General features: G+C 44.9%; 1 pseudogene; it reads right to left on the bottom strand.

Annotated features, from left to right (window-relative positions):
- LOC145795577 (uncharacterized) overlaps positions 1–1,875 on the bottom strand; it is a 34,602-nt pseudogene extending 32,727 nt beyond the window's left edge.
- Between the last annotated feature and the right edge of the window lie 18,728 nt (positions 1,876–20,603).

Genomic DNA, 20,603 nt, shown 5'->3' with positions numbered 1-20,603 from the left:
GTCCCGAACCGAGGCACACGGCCAACGGTCTCGAAAAACCGGAAACCGGACTCCGAAATGGGCAAAATGGCCTGCGGCCACAAAATGTAGCCCACGGCCACTGAGAGATGGTCTACTGGGCCCCTCCCTCCCCTCAGAAAAAGAAACAGAGAAAACCGAGTCTGGTTCGCAAACCGAGGCAAGGCACAGAAGAGGGTTCGGAAGTCCGGAGGCAGGGCTCGCAGCCAAGACTCTGAAACTTCTGAACGAGCACATTATGCAACATCACCAAGCGCTCAATCGGTGACGTCTGAGTCTTAAGGTCAGTCAAAATGGGGTGTCTACACACTCTAGTAATATTTTGAGCGTCTACCCATGAAATTTCTTTCCCTTTAAAACTCCACCCAAAACCTAACAACACGGCAAACTTATTGCATACCACTTCTTCTAGTCTTTACAAAACTCTAAGGTCTTATTTTTTCTTAAACTTTAACACAATTAAAGCTTTAAAATAAATTTTGGCCCTCATCCTAACATTACGCTAGTCACAAAAATTTCCATAGACTTCTCATTTTCCACAAACAGTTTCCAAATTAATTAAGAATCAAAGGCCACCACACGACTATCACATAATTCGATATTTAGTATAAAACAACGCTAGGATCATCAATCCCATTCACAACTTTTCATTACATAAACATAGTGGGGAGTTCAAGTTCCATTGCAAACCCCAACATATGAGGGTAACAAACAACAATACATGTACATATGCAACACATAACCACGGTGCCTCAACATCTTACAATACACCGATCAATAACAAAAGTTCACAGTAAATAACATAGATCTCTAAAACAAAAGTCCCTCTCAAGGGTGACACTACTGTTCTGACTAAAAGGTCGACCCTCGTGAAGCTCTCGAAGCTTGGTCTCTTCGGGTCTGATACCGATAACGTCCCCGACTGGACTGATGGGACAAGGTCTGACTAGGTTCTGAAACACCCAAAGAACTCACACACAAAGGGCAAAAACATCTAACATGACCCTGCAGACCACAAGTAAAACAAACAACAGTCTCCCAACTCGGAACCTGATTTGGAGCCCGAACTTCACTGGGTCCCCCAACAGACAAATTCGAAACCCCTGATGAAGACAAGGACTGAGCCTGGAAGTGAGCATGCGCTCGCCTCCACCTCTTACTGAGCCTAGAGTGCTTATGGACCATAGGAGTTACCGAAGCGGCCTCCTCTCTAACCCGACCAACTCTACAAACCATGGCCTCCACATGGGCCGCCGCCTCAACCAAAGCAAAATAATTCTTTCACATAGATCCAACTACCTTCTCTCGGATATCATCACGTAACTGGTTCTCGAACTCATAACAACGACGCTCCTCTGTTGCCAACAACTCTGGAGCAAACCTTGACAAACTAGTGAACCTCATGTCAAACTAAGCCAAAGGAGTATCATCCTGGCACAACTCCACAAACTGTTCCCTCAACCTTTCTTGAGCAGAAGGAGGGAAATACTTGGCCAAAAAGGCCTCGGTAAACGCAACCCACATGGCACCTATAGTACCCTTCGCACACTTCCACCAATAATTCGCATCTTCTTTCAACTGGAAAGTCGCCAAAGAAATCCTCAACCCCTTGTCCTCGACTCTGAGCATATCAAGAGTCTTGGTAATTTGTTCCAACCAACCCTTCGCCTCCAGTGGTTTTGCCTCTCCCAAAAACTCCGGTGGATTGGAGCGAAGAAACTCCTTAGTAAGCTTAAGGGTATGTCCATTGTCCCCCTCATTGCGAGCTAGAGCGTCTTGCACCGCTCTCACAACCTCGCGTGCAACCTCCTCGTCGACAGTCGATACTGTAACGACAAGTGCTAGGAGAACCGCCATGCCCCTACCGACACCCCTACTACTCATCCGCCCTCTATTCCCTCATGTAGACATCCTATAAAATTCCAAAACAAAATCAAACTTAGTGCACAACGCGACAGTCTCCCTGAAGCACATACTCGCCACTACTAAGTAACAAGACACACTTAACTCCCAAAACATACAATCCCCGAAACATATAAACAGTTTAAATGTCTAAACACATAATTGAATCAAGTCCACAAGGATCACCACTTGTTCCGAAACTCCCAAAGAATTCTTATTAGAAACCACGTCGATCAAGCGTGTTTTCCAACAGGACCTCAAAGTAAGTTCACCGGCCACAAATACTATCCAAGCAACTTAATCCCATGCTCACATAAATGCAACATATAAATCCTAACATATATCCTAACTATATGCAATGCCCTCACCAAGCATAGCAAACCCCTTGTGGTATGGTAAAAACCAATTCCCACGAGCCCAAAGTATTCAAACCCGGCTCACTCTGATACCAAGTTGTCACGCCCCACTTTTTATTGCATGGATTACCATTACCAAAGCCATTGTTATAATTCCATTTCAAAGTTAACGTACATAAGCACATTCTATTAATAAGGAATACATAAATATAAATTCCCTCATTCGAATATCAAATGAATGCAACATGGATATAACTAAATAAATTGCCCATAGGCTTACATCAATTAAATCAAAAGGAAGGGTTTAACCATTTACATCAATGGCATTCCGCTTGCACGTATAGAGGCCCCGTGGCCAACAAATAAGAAAGATCCGAGATCTTGAAGCACATCCTGATAATCACCTGAAAAAGATTCAACAACGTGGGATGAACATATAGTCCAGTAGGGATCTCAACATGATCCTCAACAATAACAACTTACAGATAGCTATGATCATGAATGCTAATCTCATACAACATAAATAATGTGATGTTTTATAGCCAAAGTATACTTACATAATACTTTTCTCAAAACATTCAGTTTGCACAACAAAGCCAAGTTTCACTTTCCGTGGCTGGCCGACCAGTTTTTTTGTTCTGCAAACCAGTTATGTGGTCGGCCGACCAGAAAAACTGGCTGGCCGACTAGAAAAAGTGGTCGGCCGACCAGTTGGCCTGGTGACCTCCAGATTTTTGACACTTGTCTTCCTAACAGTGCCTTATCCTCCATAAAGGTTCCAACTTCGTGGCTCTTTCATTCCATCTTAGTTTTGCATCAAAATGAAGGCATTTCTCGTCCAAAATCTCACAACTTGGATTGCTACCTTAGACGACTCCGAAAAGTTAAACTTCCGGCGCTTCGGCATAAATGCACTATTCACGCTGAGTCGCACCCCGCTGCACCTTTCGTTTCTCCATGCCGCGGCAAGGTTTTGGAATCTGGTAACACATGTCTTTAGCTTTGGCGGGCAAGAGATGTGTCCTACCTTCGAAGACTTCCAAGCTTTGATGGAGTCCGAGCGCAACGAAGAGATCTTGCCTCAGCTTCGCTTCAGCCACGCCCAAGCCTTAGGACGAATGTGTGGGCTCACTATGCACGACGCTCGGTCTTTGATCTGCGACGGAGAATTGGACATCCTCAGCTTAATTCATCATTTTTCTGATGCCGATGACCGCGGTGATCACCACTGCTAAGGTTTTCGGCGACATGCTCTTTGCTTGTGCATGTTATCTCACTTTTTGCTTGCCCCAAGCTTCAGTGGGTCCAACGTCCGTTTGATCGAAGTTGCCCAATGCTTGAAAGAGGGCAAGAGCTGCATTGCCATGACATTGGCAGAGACATTGATGGGCTTGGATGCTTTCTATCGCCGGGAGATGACCAGATTCGCGAGGAGTCCACTACTGTTGCAGGTAATATTTCCACCCTACCTCATATATATTACTCACATCACTCGGTCCTCAGGCTCGATTTTTCTCACACAACCATTTTCTCACTTTTCTCTCAACATACACCTCTCTATTCTTTAATCTCTCATTTTTCGTCCCTCCCCAGGTGTGGTTGATGGACAAGTTGCAGGTTGTGGACTCTTGCCCAGCATACTCAGCTCGTGGCTACTTCTTCCGGTGATGTTTAGTCGATGTCCTTGATGAGGGATGGTGGTTCGACTGGATGTGCAGTTTGTCCGCAGACCGCATTACTTGGCGCTGTCCTTGGCTCAATCTATCAGCAATGAGCTACAGCATGTCCTGGCAGACTGGGATTCAGTTGATTGGCCTGACACACTGCATTTTCTACTTTCCTCTCCGGTTCCGACATCAGTTTGACCATGATTAGATTTGTCCGGAATAGGGGATAGAGTACCTTGCTGCATTTCCAGTTCGAAGCACGCAGCTTGCTCGGTATGCCACAGCCTAGAGGACGAGAGAGTTTCTGGCCCCTGCTCCCACTTTCAGTTCACGTTGTCTGATGAGTGCATAGATTGGCTCAATGAAGAGGCACAGGTTGGGCCCATTTTGGCATTAGAGGCTTTGACCAGCTCTGGGAGGGGGCGTAGGAACACCTGACTTATCTATGCCCCGAATTTATTGCTTTAATCAAAACTTTCAAGTTTTATCTATGAATGTAATGGAAAACAACTTCAATTTGTATTCAAGAGTAGGAGAACTCTGTGTTGAAATCAATAAAATTGAAGGTTGTGGGTACTGAAAATTTCCCGTTTGGTCCAAAAATGGTCTAAGTTATAAAAGATTAATTTGAGCAAAATCAACTTTTATTAAAACTTTTCAAAACCATTTTCGATATGGATCAGAATTGGACACGCCTGAGATCTGTCACTGAGATGCACAATCTCGGATCCCAGCAACTGGAAAGTTGCCCCTAGTCTGAGTAACACTGCACTGTAGATCACAACTAAGCTCTTGAATGTTAAATAGACAAAGATGACCAAACATGATCACATGGACAAAGTTGATCGGGGAAGTGTTTATGGCTGGACTTCAGGATGAAGTTGCCTACGTATCCCAAAGATGGGAATCAAGCCTTACGTAGTTCGGCTCAGGTTCACTCGTGTATTAACCCTCACCTTTTACACTCTAACTTTTGCCAAAGCCGCCCTTTACGGATTTTCAACCTTGCGAGCTCAGTTTTATTATTTCAAATTATCATGCTCTAAGTTTTGCCTAGGTCGCCCTTTCAAGTTTTCGGCCTAGCGAGCCACTCAGGGTAGTATTTCTTCAACTTGTCCATATTGATCGGCTGTGAGAACTCTACGCCATCTAGATCCATCAGAACGATAGCTCCACCTGGCCAGATAGACTTAATGATGTAGGGACCAGTCCAATTGGGTTTGAACTTGCCCCTAGGGTATTGGATGGGAGCTCGGTTGTCTTTGAGCACCAGACCTCCTTCTTTCAAATTCTTGGACTTAACTTTCGTATTGAAAGCCTTGGCAATTCTCCGTTGCTAACCCTAAACATGGTACAGTGCTTTCAGTCTTCTCTCATCAAAGAGCATAAGTTCTTCAAATCTGCTCTGCTGCCAATCTGCCTCAGCTATCTGACACTCAGCCAGTACTCGCAGTGACAGAACCTCAATTTCGATAGGTAGAACGGCCTCCATCCCATAAACTAATGAATACGGAGTCACCCCAGTAGAAGTTCTAATTGACGTCCGGTAGCCCCACAGAGTAAATGGCAGCTTATCTGGCTAGTCCCGGTAGGTTTTCACCATCTTCTGCAGTATATGTTTGATGTTCTTGTTGGCGGCCTTAGCTGCTCCATTGGTCTGCGGCCGATATATGGATGACTTATGAAAAGTCACGTTGTATTTTTCCAACAAGTCAGTCACTTCCTTCTTGAAGTGGGAACCGTTATCTGAAATAATCTCATTCGGGACCCCGTAGTGACAGATAATGTTGTTCCTGATGAACTTCGCAACATGCGAAGCCTTCAACACCGCATAAGATTGGGCCTTAACCCACTTTGTGGAATAGTCTATCGCGACCAGAATGAACTCATGCCCATTAGACCCCTTTGAAGTGACAGCCCCGATCACATCGATTTCCCAAATTGAAAATGGCCATGACGAGGTCATATTGTACAACTTTGACGACGGGATGTTCATGCGGTTTGCGTGGATCTGACATTTGTGGCATCGCCAAACAAAGCCGATACAATCCTCCTCTATGGTGGACCAATAGTAACCTTGTCTGAGGATCTTCTAGGCTAGCATCATCCCATTCATGTGTGCTCCGCATTCTCCTCCATGGATGGCCTCCATCAGGCGCTTGGACTCTTCAACATCAATAGACAGCTTATGCATTCCGAGATAACCTCTCTTATACAGCTTTCCCCCGCAGACGATGAATTGAGCAGCTATTCTTCGGATTGCCCTCTTGTCCTTGGCATTTGCCCCTGGTGGATACGCTTCTTTTTCCAAAAAGTTCCAAACATCGTAATACCAAGGATTCTCATCTTGTACCTCATCTAAGGCAGCAATCAGCTCGTAAGCCAGCGTAAATTTTTGTTCAATGATGATCGGATGCATCTGGACTCCGAAAGGGATGTCTATCATAGAAGATAGAGTTGCTAGTGAATCTACGAACCTATTGTTCTCTCTTAACAGATGACCAAAATTCAGTTTCTCAAACCGAGGAATCAGCAAGTCCAAGGTCTGGTGGTAGATTCTCATCTTTTCTTCTTTGACTTTCCAATCTCCTTTAGCTTGAGATACAACAAGGTTCGAGTCCCCGATAACGTCTAACCGTTTTGCCCCTAGTTCCGGAGCTGCTTCTAGTCCAGCAATGCATGCTTCATACTCTGCTTCGTTGTTTGAGACTTTAAACCAGAGTTTGAATGCTAGAGGGATACGGGAATTATCGGGCGCTATCAGTAACACCCCTATCCCATACCCATATTGGTTTGACACTCCGTCAAAGTACATCGTCCAAAACTCTTCTTCGACATACAAAATGGCCTCGTCCGAGAATAAGTACTCAACTGCTTCATCTCCTTCCACTGGATGATCGGCTAGGAATTCCGCTACTGCTTTTCCATCCACCGACTTGCGCGTTACGTATTTCAAATCGAATTCAGAAAGCAGAAGCAACCAACGAGCTAGCCTACCCGTAAGTACCGGTTTCTCGAAGAGATATTTGATGGGATCTAATCTTGAAACCAACATTACAAAGTGAGCTAACAGGTAGTGGCGCAGCTTCCTGGTAGCCCATACCAAGGCCAAACAAGCCTTCTCCAACGGAATGTAATGGGTCTCATACTCCAGCATTTTCTTGCTCAGGTAATAGATAGCTTTCTCCACTTTGTCCTCAGATTTCTGTGTAAGCATGCAGCCCATTGTGGTTTCAGTCACTGAAAAGTACAAAATCAACGGTTTCCTCGGCTCAGCCGGTGACAACACGGGTGGGTTCTGTAAATATTGCTTGATTTGTTTAAAAGCAGCTTGGCATCGGCTGTCCCATTGGAACTTTTTTTCTTTCTTCAGAAGACCAAAAAGTGGTTCACAAGTCAAGGTTAATTTCGAGAAAACCATCTTATGAATTGCACTTTACCCAGAAAGCCTCGTACCTCCTTTTCAGTCCTCGGTGGTGGCATTTCTACGATGGCCTTGATTTTGGAAGGGTCGACTTCAAAAACGTACCCAGAACCCCAGCATTTTCCCTGCTGTAACACCAAACGTACACTTTTGAGGATTTAGCCGTAACCAAAATTCTCTGATCCTTTGGAAGAACTTTTGCAAGGCGGTGCAGTGGCCCTCTCTTTCTTTGGACTTGACAATCATATCGTCCACATACACCTCAACCTCTTTGTGGATCATGTCGTGCAATATCGTGGTCGTGGCCCGTTGATATGTAGCTCCAGTATTCTTCAACCCAAATGGCATCACCCTATAACAATAAGTCCCCCACGGAGTGGTGAAAACAGTCTTCTCTCGATCTTCGAGCGCCATCAATATTTGATTGTAGCCTGAGAATCCATCCATAAATGAAAGCAATGCATGCCTCGTAGTGAAGTCCACTAACTCATCGATATGCGGTAAAGGGAAGTCGTCCTTCGGACTGGCTTTGTTCAAATCCCTAAAATCCACACATACCCGAATCCTGTCATCCTTCTTTGGCACCGAAACTATGTTCGCCAGCCAAGTTGGGTACTCAGATACCAGCAGGAACCCTGCGTCAATTTGTTTGGTGACCTCTTCTTTAATCTTGAGGGCCCAATCTGGGCGGATCCTTCTGAGTTTCTGTTTAACGGGTCGGGCCTCTAGGTCAAGAGGGATCCGGTGCTGTACAATCTCAGGATCGATTCCAGGCATGTCTTCGTAGGACCACACGAAAACATCTTTGAAATCTTTTAATAAAGTAACTAAGTGCTCGCGTTCCTCTAAAGACAACGTGGACCCAATCTGGACCAGCCGCGGGTCCTTCTCAGTACCAACATTAACTGTAGTGATTTCATCAACCAAGGGTTTAACAGATCTCTCCTGCTCTTGATCAATTAAACGTTGTAAAACTGGAGGAATTTCTTCCTCGTTATTTTCATCAAAATTTTGAAAGTCCTGATTAATATAATAAATCAAAGACACAAAAAAGTACTCAGAAGCCACAACCATTCCATTCTCATTAATCACTTCCAAATCGTCCGATTCCTCTGTTACAACAGACTCAAAAGAGAAAGAAAAAGACGACCTAGACAGGACTGTGGCATTCGGGTTGTCACCCCCAGGAATACTGAACTCAGACTCAGACGAGCTGGAACCTGATTCCGACTCCACAGACTCGATGGAATCAGATTCCGACTCACTACCTGACCCGGTGCTGCTTGATAAAAATCCCTCCTCGTACTGCCAGATGAGGGAGGGTGCGATGGATGCATCCAAAATGCTTGAAAGTGGGTTGGCAAATGTTTCATTCCCAATCATGGACACCGAGAAGTTATCCCCCAAGCACTTCTGTACGATCGGAGGATCTGAAAGTAGACGAGCAAGTGCTACCCCCATTTCAATCTCGGTGCTCTCGGAATCCACTTCCTTACACTGCTCAACCTCAGTAGACGGGTATGTCTACTCCTCGGCAACATCATCCCCAGGTAACTGCAAGTCGAAGAAGATCTCAAAACCTGGCAGGCCCCTCTTCTCGGCATTCAACCATGGCTCTGGGAAGCCGCAGAATGGAAAATCCTCCCCCTCCCAAACAAAGCATTCGTTTAGGGTACCCTGGATGGGTTGGTGCATTAACTCATAAGGCTTCCCTGTCTGCTTTGCTTTGGCTCTCCCAGCCATCTCTTTGCCTTTCCTCACCCAGTCCTCTTTGGTAGGCAGATAGCCTAAGCCAAAGGTATACGGGTTGTGTGGCACTTCAGCCGATACTGCGATGCCCTTCCGGCCACTTCTTCCTAGTCCCATCCCAGGGATGTGCTGGAGTTTGTTCATGAGGTATACTGACTGTGCGCTAACATACAACCCCTCATCAACAACAAAGATGTTCTGTACGACCCAGGCCTCGGCTAGGGTAAATCCCGATAGGAACATATCCTCCGTGCCATGCTCGATTTCCAAAACTGGTGTAGACACTTCTGGCGACGGATGGATTGACGAATTCCCAAAAACAATAGCCACCCCCTTCCCGTGGGGATATTTCAACATCTGGTGCAGGGTAGAAGAGGCTGACTTCACCTGGTGCAGCCACGGCCACCCTAAGAGTAAATTAAAGGTTGCGGGAACGTCCAAGACATGAAAGTCAATATTGTGTTGTCCTGGACCAACCTGGATCTGAATTTGCACAGTCCCCATCACCTCTCTGCTAGTGTTATCATACGCCCTTATCACTTGGGTTGTTGGCACAAAGTCCGCGGGCTCTAACCCGATTGCATATGCCGTCCTCGACGGGCACACGTTAATAGCGGATCCAGTGTCGACAAGAACTACCGGTACCCATTTGTCTTTATATTCCACAGAGATGTAGAGAGGTTTGTTATGATTTGCGCCCTCAGATGGCAGTTTCTTGTTGGAAAAGGTCAACATCAGGGAAGCCCCTCCCAGAAAAGCCAACCCTACCAGCTGCTCAGGCGTGGTGTCTATTGAGAGTTTGGCCTTGTCCATCGCCAATAGAACAGCTTGTCTATGAACTCGTGAAGCCATAAGTAACCCCCAGATGGAGATGTCTGCCTGTATCTTTTTCAACTGTTTCAGCACTGCCTCTTCGAGTAGTTTTTCTTTCTGCTTCTCCATCTCCTTGTCCTTTCTGGATACCTCTGGTTGATCTAGGTGTGGGGGTTTGAAATACCGCCCGCTCCTAGTCGTGTGGTCAACTTCGCCAATATACCAGGTATCATCCAGCTGGTTATTCTCCCAGTCCTCATCGGTGTGGGCAAGACATAAGTCATCGTCTTCCCACCACATGTCATCGGCAGTCGACAGACACCTATCTGACTCCGTTATAACTATCCCTGTACCCACAGCACCTTCCGTCCATGTGCTCATAGCACGCTCTATTCTTGCGCACATAGCACGTTTAGTCCCCACAGGAGCTTTAGTCTTTCTGGCTCTCTCAGAATCTTCGATCCCTTCCCGTTCCAACTGCTGCAGTGCAGCCCGCTGTTCAACATCTCCTGTATTCAAAATGCCCAAATCCCGAGAGAAATTCTTGGCACCGGCACTCTCCGGCGACTCATTCTGATTCCCGACCCTTCCGGCCATAGCTGATGTCCTTGTCCTTGACAGGCCCTGTTCTGGCTGAGATTCTTCAACAACATCTGGTTGGTTGTCAAGCCACTCTGTAGCCTCTGCTGATCCATCAAAATCAAACCAATTGACTGTCATGTTCCCGGATCTTGTTCGTTAAAAAATTGAAGGTTAGCAATGTCCCTTTCCAGAGTCGCTAAGTCATCTAGCCTCTGATCAAGTCCATCCTCCCGTACTACACAAATCTCTGCCCCTACTGGCAATTCTAGGTTCAGGCTAGCCTGGCATGCTGACGTTATGTAACCACTCAGATTGTATACCTCCTCAGCAAAGCTCCCAAATTCCTCAGACCCTGAATCAACAGTCCCAATTTCCTCCGAAGTCACCTCTGTTCCCATTGGTTTGAGTTGGGTTCGGGAGATGTCCAACACGCACAAGTCAGTGCTATTAGGAATGAACACCTCCGGCTTGGGTAGGTGAGAAGGGGTGGTATATATGCTAGGGTCGTATGACACAACCCCAGTTTGGATTAAGTTGATGCGTTTGGGAGGTGGAGCTTGGTTGTGTGGTGGAAGAGGGTTGGTTGTGACATTAGGTTTCTCCGGAGGGACAATCACCCTGTTGTCGATGAGATCTTGAATCTCATGACGCAATCTAAAGCAATGGTCAGTGTCGTGACCATGTTATTGGTGAAAGACGCAGTATTTGGCTGGGTTATGGAAGGGGGAAAGTGTTTCTGGCAATGGCCGCGGCTCCAGGGGCTTCAAATGCCCTTTCTTAATTAATACCCCTAGAGCTTTGGACAGGGGCATGTATAATGGAGTGAAGGTTCTTTGGCCTCGAGTTAGGTACTTGGTTGTTTGTGAGTTGCTTCCGGACGCACTGGTGAATGGTGTAGCTATAAAGGTTCTTGGGGGAGGTGGTGATGACCATGCTTACTTCTGAGGCTCTGGCAGTTGCAGCACTGCTTGTGCTTGCATTCGTGTTGCGGTTGAAGGTCCTCCTGGGCTGCTCCCTGTCATTGTCAATCAGACCCTGCTTCAAGGCATCCTTGATCTGCACCCCAATCTCATGTAGATCTGCAAAAGTGGGGAGAGAGAGGACAATCATCTTCTGCATGAACTTGGGCTGGAGGTTGCGCACAATCATCCATATTTGATCTTTGTCAGTCGGCCTAACGGTCATCATCGAGGCCTTGGCCCTTCAGCGGGTTACAAAATCGAAGAAACCCTCCTTCGACTCCTGCCTAGTCGTCTCAAGATCACGGGTTGTAATCTCGATCTGCGTATTATAGAAGTATTAAGCTATGAAGGCCTCGGCCATCTCCACCCAGTTCCTCTTGACAGAATCTTCCAATTTTGCGTACCAGATGGCCGCTACACCCGACAGGGTCCGGACGAACAGAGAAAGCTTCTATAATCTAGTGAGGCCCATCGGCCTTAGTATGTCCGAAAACAACCGCAGATGCACCATAGGGTCACCAAACCCATCGAAGCGGTCAATATGTGGCATCTTAAACCGGTCTGGTAGCGTCACGGCTGAGTCGGTGTACCCATCCCAATATCTGGAATAGACTTCACACCCTGAGACTTCTTGAACAGCTTTTTAAGCTTGCTCACTTTTAATGCTATGGGGTCCACCTCGAACTCAAAGGGAGAATCCGATAGGTTGGTCTGTGCTTTGGATAGTTGGCGTAGAATCGGAGGCGGAGCCGGTCCTATTGGAATGTCCGTATCTTCCTAGACATTAGATGTCTCCCCGAGTGTTGGAACTCTTAGTGGGGGAGGAGCTTGGTGTGAAACGGATGCTACGGTTTGCTGTTGTAGCCTGGCAATTAACTCTGCCTATTAAGCCATGACCTCGCCCTGTTGTTTGGCAAATTCTGCTTGACGGACAGCGTCCTACTGCATGGTTCTCATACTTGCTTGGAGTTGACGCATCATCTCCTCCATCACTTCCATGTTCCACTGATCTAGCTAAACAACTGGTATATCTATTCATGTAGTAAAAGTTGAGACCTCAGCCTGACTGTCCACTGATGGGGTAGACCACTGACCTGACGACTGCTGTGCGGATACACTGCGCCTTATCGACCTCCGTCTGGCAACCGGGGGTAAGGAATAGAACACTGGTTGTCCGTCTACCAGATCCTCAGATCGATGAAGTCTGCAACCTCTATTCCAGAGTGCTTGGGGAATATCTGCTTGGTTGGAAGCAATTGTGCTAAACTACCTAACAAAAAGATAAATAAAGCATAATAAGGAAATAATGAACAGAAAAACGGATAGTATAACAGCTTAAATAAAGACAACACACAGTTGGCAAACATATGCTGAATGAACCGTTCTCAACCACTGATTACTGTTCCTAAATTACTGCCCCCAATCTGAATCTGATACCCACAGATATAACTGATTCTCAAAACACTGATGCCCGCAGGCCTGATACCCAGACTTGCAAACTGATACATGCATTCCTGTAGAGACACACTCTAAAAGCACATAGCAGCCCCTATAGAGGAGTAGGGTTTCCCTGTCCTATTTTGTCAGGAGCTAGGGTTTCACTACGCACACAGCGGTTTCAAACAACCTATAATTGGGTGAGCAACCTATCCTAGTTTGGAATAGTCACTATGGATTTTGATATGCACTAGGTCGAATGGTCAAAAAGGGTGCCCCGGTAAAAATTGGGATTTGTGTTCCCATTGTGGCAAAGCCCGTAACTGGTCAGCCTTATGGCACGCTTCTCAAAGCGAGCCTTCGGCAAACCGTTCAGGAATAGCAGATGGCAAACACGGTGTCCTAGGCGTACCAATGCAAATGCAATGCAAAGAAACACATAAGTGTAGTCAAAACAAGATATGATGAGTTCGAGTCAAGTTCTCTAAATCCCCAGCAGAGTGGCCAGAAACTATAGACGCGCCCGAACATCCCGGGAAAATCCCGTTTTGTTTATTGGGCTCACTACAGTTCGAACTCGATGTCACGGTTCTGAATCTAATCTCACAAAGTGCAATGTAAGATCGATAAATCACCAAAGAGTCCAAATCTGGCAAATCATTTTTGAAAAACTGATTTTTCAGAAAGAAGTGCCAAACATGGACTGCTTTGCCAGAAACAAAGTCGCCACCTAAATGTTTTATTTTGGGAAATTTAGGAAACCCTGAATCGTGTCCAAGGCCATGTGTCCGTCATCACCAAAGTTGCCTCAGCTCGGGAACTTGGGTACGAGAGGAGAAGGTCATGCAATGAGCACCCCCGCTCCCCCGATCAAAGATCGGCCACTACTAAACATGATATCTTGTTTTTGAAAATACATGCGTTCTTATTCCAGTTTATTAGCCTAGAATTACTATGTGATGTGCACAGCATACAAGTATAGCCTGGATCGCCTAAGTTGGAACAAAACATCTCATGTTTGTTTTTTAAAGCGGTTTGCTACTCGCAAGTAGGCTAAAATGCGGATTTTGCCATCCTCAAGTGGGCTTAGAAAACATGGTGATTTGCCACTCTCAAGTGGGCTTAAAACTCGCAATCAATTAATTGTTCCAATTCAAGTAATCCAACCTTCACCCACAGGCATTTAGGCAGTTACATCACATAAGCAGTTAGCCTCATGGTAAACATGCTATCATGGCAGTCACTCACACATATGCAAGGATGCTAAAGCATAAACACTTACCGAGTACTCCAAGCCAAAACAGAAACTAGTTAGTAATCAATGCATGATCCTAGTTCATGTTAAGATAGCTAATGCGACACATGTGAAATGCAACTAAGATAGGCTCGGCTATTCTAAGATGGCATATGAAATGCTACAGATAACATGTATTCAACTTGGAATTGTAATACAATGTAGTTAGTATGATGCGCCGAGCCCGGTGCATGCAAGACAGATGAATGGATGCAAACAGGTGAGCATAAGGATGCTAATTGAAACATGCCCTAAAACTAACCATTGTAAGCTGGAAAATAAAAAGCAGAAAGACGTGGGGTTGGAAGACATGCATCACACACACGCACACTTATTACAAGAATTGTGCCCTCTCGACGGAGGGTCCAAATAAATAATACAGAACCAACTAATTAACTAGGTATTCTAGCTAATTAAATATTGCACAACCCAAATTGAAACAAATACACATTCTAAGCTAATCAACAGTATTGAAATGGCCTCACGACGAGGGATGCATGCCTTGTTGCCTTGTGCGAAAATCCATCGCGATGTCCCGATTTGTCTCTGTTTGCAAATGTTTTCAAAACACTTCACCAAGCTCCACAAAGCTTCCACTCCATCTAGGAGACCTCTAGGGATGCTGCCGACCAGTTGTTGTTACTTGAGAGCACCTGCCAACCACTTTTTGTGGTGAAAACCAGAAAAAGTGGTCGGCCAGCCACTTTATCTGGTCGGCCGACCAGTTTTTGCTGCTGGTTTCTGGTTTGCTGCAACAGAGAGCAAGAAAGGGGCATGACAAAGTATTTGCAACACATGTATGCACAACTACCCTCCCTATCATTACATAAGCTCAAGTTCTCAGCTCTCGGGCCATCAATCCCGCATCTCGATGCATGATGGCCGAGGAGCCGAATTGCGCAACTCAATATGAAATGAATGCATATACAAACACCTAAAGCCTAGAACTCCGTCATGTATAGTCAAGAGTGTCGGCGACTGGGAATCGAGGCACGTTTTATCACTTTGAATATGAAACATCTCTCGTTTCCCGTGTTTGGACTGACACCTATTCCAAACACCATGCAACAAACATGGCATGCACAATGCGCCTCAAGCACTCGACTTAATGCAACACAATGCGAACATGCTATGGACAAACATGCAAACATGCAACTAGCATACACAATGCTATGAACTACATGGCATACTCAATGCGCAATGGACTAGCATACACAATGCACATGGTAACTAGCATATGTAATGCAATGAAAATGGCATGCACAAGTGCAGTGATCAATCATGTAACAACATGGCATGCTCAATGCTACGAACTATATGACATACTCAATGCACAATGGACTTAAACCAAAATGAATAGGCCTCAGCCATGTCCAAATTAGCGGCCATGGATGATGAAATCAAGGCACCAAAACACATACAAGCATGCAAAATGCAATGGCCCAAGCCTAAGGCACAAGACACAACTTTCCAAGAGCATTGAAAGGATAAAACATGGAGTATAATGGCATATGTTCCAGCACTGAAATGGCATGCAAGGCGACTTAGAATCATGCAAAACAACTCATGTAATGCATAACTCTCAAGGACACTTAAAGAGCGGAAAATATGGAGGTGTAACAGCCCTACATGCTCTGAAATAACATTCCCGATGATGCCAAAACATGCAAATACCTTAAGTTAAGCATCCAAGAGACCTCACAACTCAAAGCTAGTCGAGGCTATTACACTACAAGCATGCATGACAAGCATCATTCGACCAAGGAGCCTCAAAACAGAGCTAAGACAGCCCAAAATATGAACAAAATCATGTTGGAGCATAGCCAAAATGTGCTAGAGTAATGAGCCAAAACATCATGCTTACAATGCTAGTGAACAAGATTTACACTATAAGCATATGGAGCATGCAAGAGGTTACTAAACTAGCCAAAAACAGAGTCATGACATGTCAAATGATGACCAAAAATCCACTAAAATGGAGCTAATACATGCTAGATTGACATGCTACTTTGATGAGCCACAAACGGGATTACACTACACATGCAAGAAGCAAACACAAGGTGACCAAACCAGCCATAGACAGAGCTAAGGCAGGCCCTAAAAGTCACAAAAAAAGTGCTTGAACCAAGCCTTGAAAGTATGAAGATGCATGCTCCTTTGATAGGTCAAAAATGCAAGCAAACAAAATAAGAAGAGAGGGGATCACCCCTCTCTGATTTGAGGCCTCAAAACCACATGCCTACCACTTAAAATCCACTAGATTTCAGTGGCTAGAAGGCCAAGCAAGGACTAGCTCAAAGGCCTTAAGGCATGGCACAACACAAGGCCAAATAAGGCATGCAAGAGGATAGAAGACCCTCAACACCAAAAGGGCCTTAAACAAACATGAAAAACACTTAAATACCAAAATTTTTTTTAGTTGAAAGCAAAGCCTAAGTAAGCATGCAAATGAGATCAAGAGAGCAAACAAAACAAAGCTTAAAAGGGAGAAAAGAGGTTACCATTGAAGCTCAGCAAAACCAGCTGATTTCTCAACCAAGAACAAGCTTTTTAAACCTCCAAAAATGTCCTCAAAGAACCTCAATTCAATGATGGGGGTGTGTGGTTAGGAGTTGCGGTGCAAAAGTGAAGAACAACCCACTCTCTAAGCACCAAATATAGAGATATAGAGGGAGATATAAGCTTATGCCTTAGGAAAATTTTTAGAACCTCTGGAATAGAGAGGGAGGCCCTCTCTAATAGAGGAACAAAAGTTAAAGCTTCTTAGCGAAGCTAAAACTTGGATGCAATCCCTCCATACACGTGGAGGATACAGTCAGTGCCCTCCAGCTGGTACAGCTGGCATCCACACAGTCTGCCAAAACAGGGGGAAAGCTGCCGACCAGATAAAGTGGTCGGCTGACTGTAGACACCTCATTTTTGACCGTCCTCAAGATTTGGACGTCACCGTTTGAACACTCGGTGATCATCCATGTTTGTGTTCGTTTTGAGTTCCCGAAGGTCTCAGCTACGCACCCTGCCTTAGGATCTCTCAACTTGACTGTTTTTGTGCTTGGTCATGGACCAAACACTTGTGTTTTGCTTCTGAGAGTGGGAAATAGCTTGTTGGCCATCCCCACACCTCACCGGCCATGGCTTGAGGCCACCGGCGCTGTTTTGTTGCTACCGGCCATTAGTGATGGCCGATCGGCACCTTTGGTGGTCGGTCGGCCACCTTTTTTAGTCAAATGGCCATTTTGGCTGGTCGACCATTGTTTATCTGTTTTTGACAGATATTTTGTGCCAGCTGGCACCCACTTTGCACCCCCTCCATACACGTGTATGGAGGGATTTCCCTCTTACTTAGCTTGTTTTGTAAGCTTTGCAAGATTGGAATTCCTATAAAGGGAGAGCTTCTCCTCCCTCCTCAAGGGTTCCAAGAAGTTCCAGAGGGCTCGGAGATCAGTGTTAGGGTTTGTGTACCTATCTATCTCTATATATTTCTCTCTTTCCATATTGTGTGTGTTTAAGGTGTTTTGTTCTTAGTTTTGCACTAAGGTACCTAGTGTTACACCATACCTTGGTTGCTGAGGTGCCAAAGGATTGCTCTTGGAGTTTTTGAGTTGATTTTGACCTAAGGAAGCTGCAGGAGTGGTCCTTTTGAAGAAGGTCTTCAAGGGTAGGAACCTTACCCCTTTATCACCCATTTTTGCACAAGCTTTTAGCCTATCTTACATCTGTTTTCAAGCTTAACTTATAACTGATAAAAGTCTTGTTTTTGAGTGCTTAAAATAGTTGTTTCAGATCACTTTGGTGTTTGGGGTTGTTTAACCCCTCTTAGGCCTTGTCTATGTCTTAGCTGGTATTTGTGGTTCTTTTGTCATGTGATAGCACTATTTCAAGTTGGTTTAGACACACCATGCATGCTTTGCATACTTGTCTTGTAATGCCATGAAATTGCCTTAACATGCTTTGTGCTTTGAGCCTTAATCTTAGCATGATTTTGGCTTAGCTTTGTGAAGCTTTTATGCATATTTTGGTGTGCTTAAGGTCTGATTTTGGTTGTTTGGGCCATCCATGACTTGCTTTGTATAGCTACCATGCAACCTAGCTTGTAGGCTTTGAGTGTTGGATCCTCTAACATGCTCTACTTGCATCATTTCGGTGGTTTGGCACCATTAGTTATGTCATTTCAGTCCTTGTGGCATGTTTGTATGCTTGCATTTGATGCTCCTTTAATGCTTTAAAAGGTTGATGTCTTATGCTCCATGCTTGGACCATTGTGTACGCTTCCATGTGTAGGCCATTTAGATGTCATCTAAGTGTGTTTTGGGCCTTGTCTCGACCTACATTGGGACTGTTTTGAATACCCTCGACCCTTTGGGACTCGTCTTGCATAGCCATGGTTTGATCCCTTAGGTTAGCCTTAGGTCTTACGCTTGCTTGCATGCTTTGATTGCTTGATTTGGCATCATCTTCTACTTGTTTTCAGAGCCTAACATGTTGATTTAATGTCCATGTTTGTTCCTTTTAAGTGTGCTTAAAAGTCTCCTCTTTATGCTTAAGTGTTGGACCATGTTTGCATGCATGTTTGTATGTAAATTTGCCTTCATTTCCATAGCATTTTGGCTACTTATTTAGACATGGCTGAGGCTTGTCCATATTAGTCTAAGTCCATCTTTTGCATGTTGCTCAAATGTTGTTACATTGCTTCATGTTTCCATGCTTTGGTTGCATCATGTCTTGCATGCTCATTTGTTTGAATATTGTCACATGCTTGCATGTTTGCATGCGTGTTTGCATTCTCATGTTGCATACTTAGCTCGCATGCTTAGGTTGCATTTGGCATGCATGCCTTGCCTCTTGAATTGATTATGATAGAGGCTGGGCTCATTGTGTGTTCATGTGCATTACATTTGACTTCAAAATGCATACTTGACTTCTTGGACCATCACGCATTGAAATGCGCGATTGGTGGTCCGAGGGTCGAGTACCAAACTCCCTTGAGTCCACAACATGATGGGGAGATTGGTTGTGCAAACATTTGCTTAAAATGCATTGCCATGCCTTGTTTGCCCTCTGCTGTTGTCAAAAACAGCGTTCTGCAGGAGGATATGGTCGACCGACCATTCTCAGTGCCGGCCGGCCATACATTGATGGCTGAGAGCTTCATAGATGGTCGATGACCACTTTCCCATTGCCGGTGGTGTTTCCTCTTGGCTGGTGACCTTCCACAACCTTCAGGGAGTGATACTGAAGCATCCTTGGGACTTGTGCAATTTTCAGAGGCATAAAGCAATGCAAACAGAGGCAGCTTGTGCATGGTGGTGGATTTCCGAGCGGAGCCGAGCACGCATGCATTGGACCCTCTTCCCGAGGCTATTTTACTGCTTTATTAGCTTAGTTAATTTGCTTAACTAGTTAAGTGGTCTATAACTATTTAATTAGCTTGTTAGTTAGTTAAATTTGTATTATTCTTTTGGTCCCTCCGAGAGAAGGCGAACTGTGTAATAAGTGTGCGTGTGTGTGTGAATGTCTTCCCACCCCACGTCTTTCTCCCTTTTACTTACCTGCTTTTGATGGTTAGTATTAGGGCATATTTCAATTAGCATCCTTATGCTATGCATGTATGCATCATTCATCAATATTGCATGCACCGGGCTTGGCGCATCATACTAATTGCATAGTATTTCAAATCTAACTTGAATACATGTTGTCTGTTGCATTTCACATGCCATCTATAGATTAGCCGAGCCCACTCTAGCTGCATTTTGCCTGCGATGCATTAGTTATCTTAACATGGACTTGGATCATACATTTGATTACTAACATGTTCCTTGTTTTGGCTTGGAGTACTAGGTGAGTGTTTATGCTTTAGCATCTCGCATGTATGTGAATGTTAACATGAAAGCATGCTTGCCATGAGGCTAACCGCTTAGTTGATTTACCTGAATGCCTGTGGGTGAAGGTTGGATTGTTTGAATTGGAATAATTAATTGAAATCCGTATTTTAGCCTACTTGCGAGTAGCAAACCTCAAATCACTTCCAAACAACGGATATGCGATGCTTTGTTCCAAATTAGGCGATCTAGTCTATACTTTTGTGTTGTGCGCATCACATAGTAAGATTAGCTAATTAATCAGATAAGAGCACATAATGTTTTCAAAACTAGATATCATGGTTAGTAGAGGCCGATCTTCGGATCGGGCGAGCAGGGGTGCTCATAGCTGACCTTCCCCAATCGTACCCAAGTTCCCAAGCTGAGGCAACTTTGGTGATGACGGACATGTGGCCTTAGGCAAACGAGTTAGGGTTTCCTAAATTTTTCCAAAAATAAAACATTTAGGTGGCGACTCTGTATTTGGCAAAGCAGTCCATGTTTGGTACTTCTTTCTAAAAATCTATTTTTCAAAACGATT

This window comes from Camellia sinensis, chromosome 7 (assembly GCF_055761805.1).
Source record: "Camellia sinensis isolate YWXY chromosome 7, ASM5576180v1, whole genome shotgun sequence".
Classification (NCBI taxonomy): domain Eukaryota; kingdom Viridiplantae; phylum Streptophyta; class Magnoliopsida; order Ericales; family Theaceae; genus Camellia; species Camellia sinensis.
The sequence above is the reverse complement of the archived record's forward strand: the minus strand, read 5'-3'. Positions and strand labels throughout refer to the sequence as shown.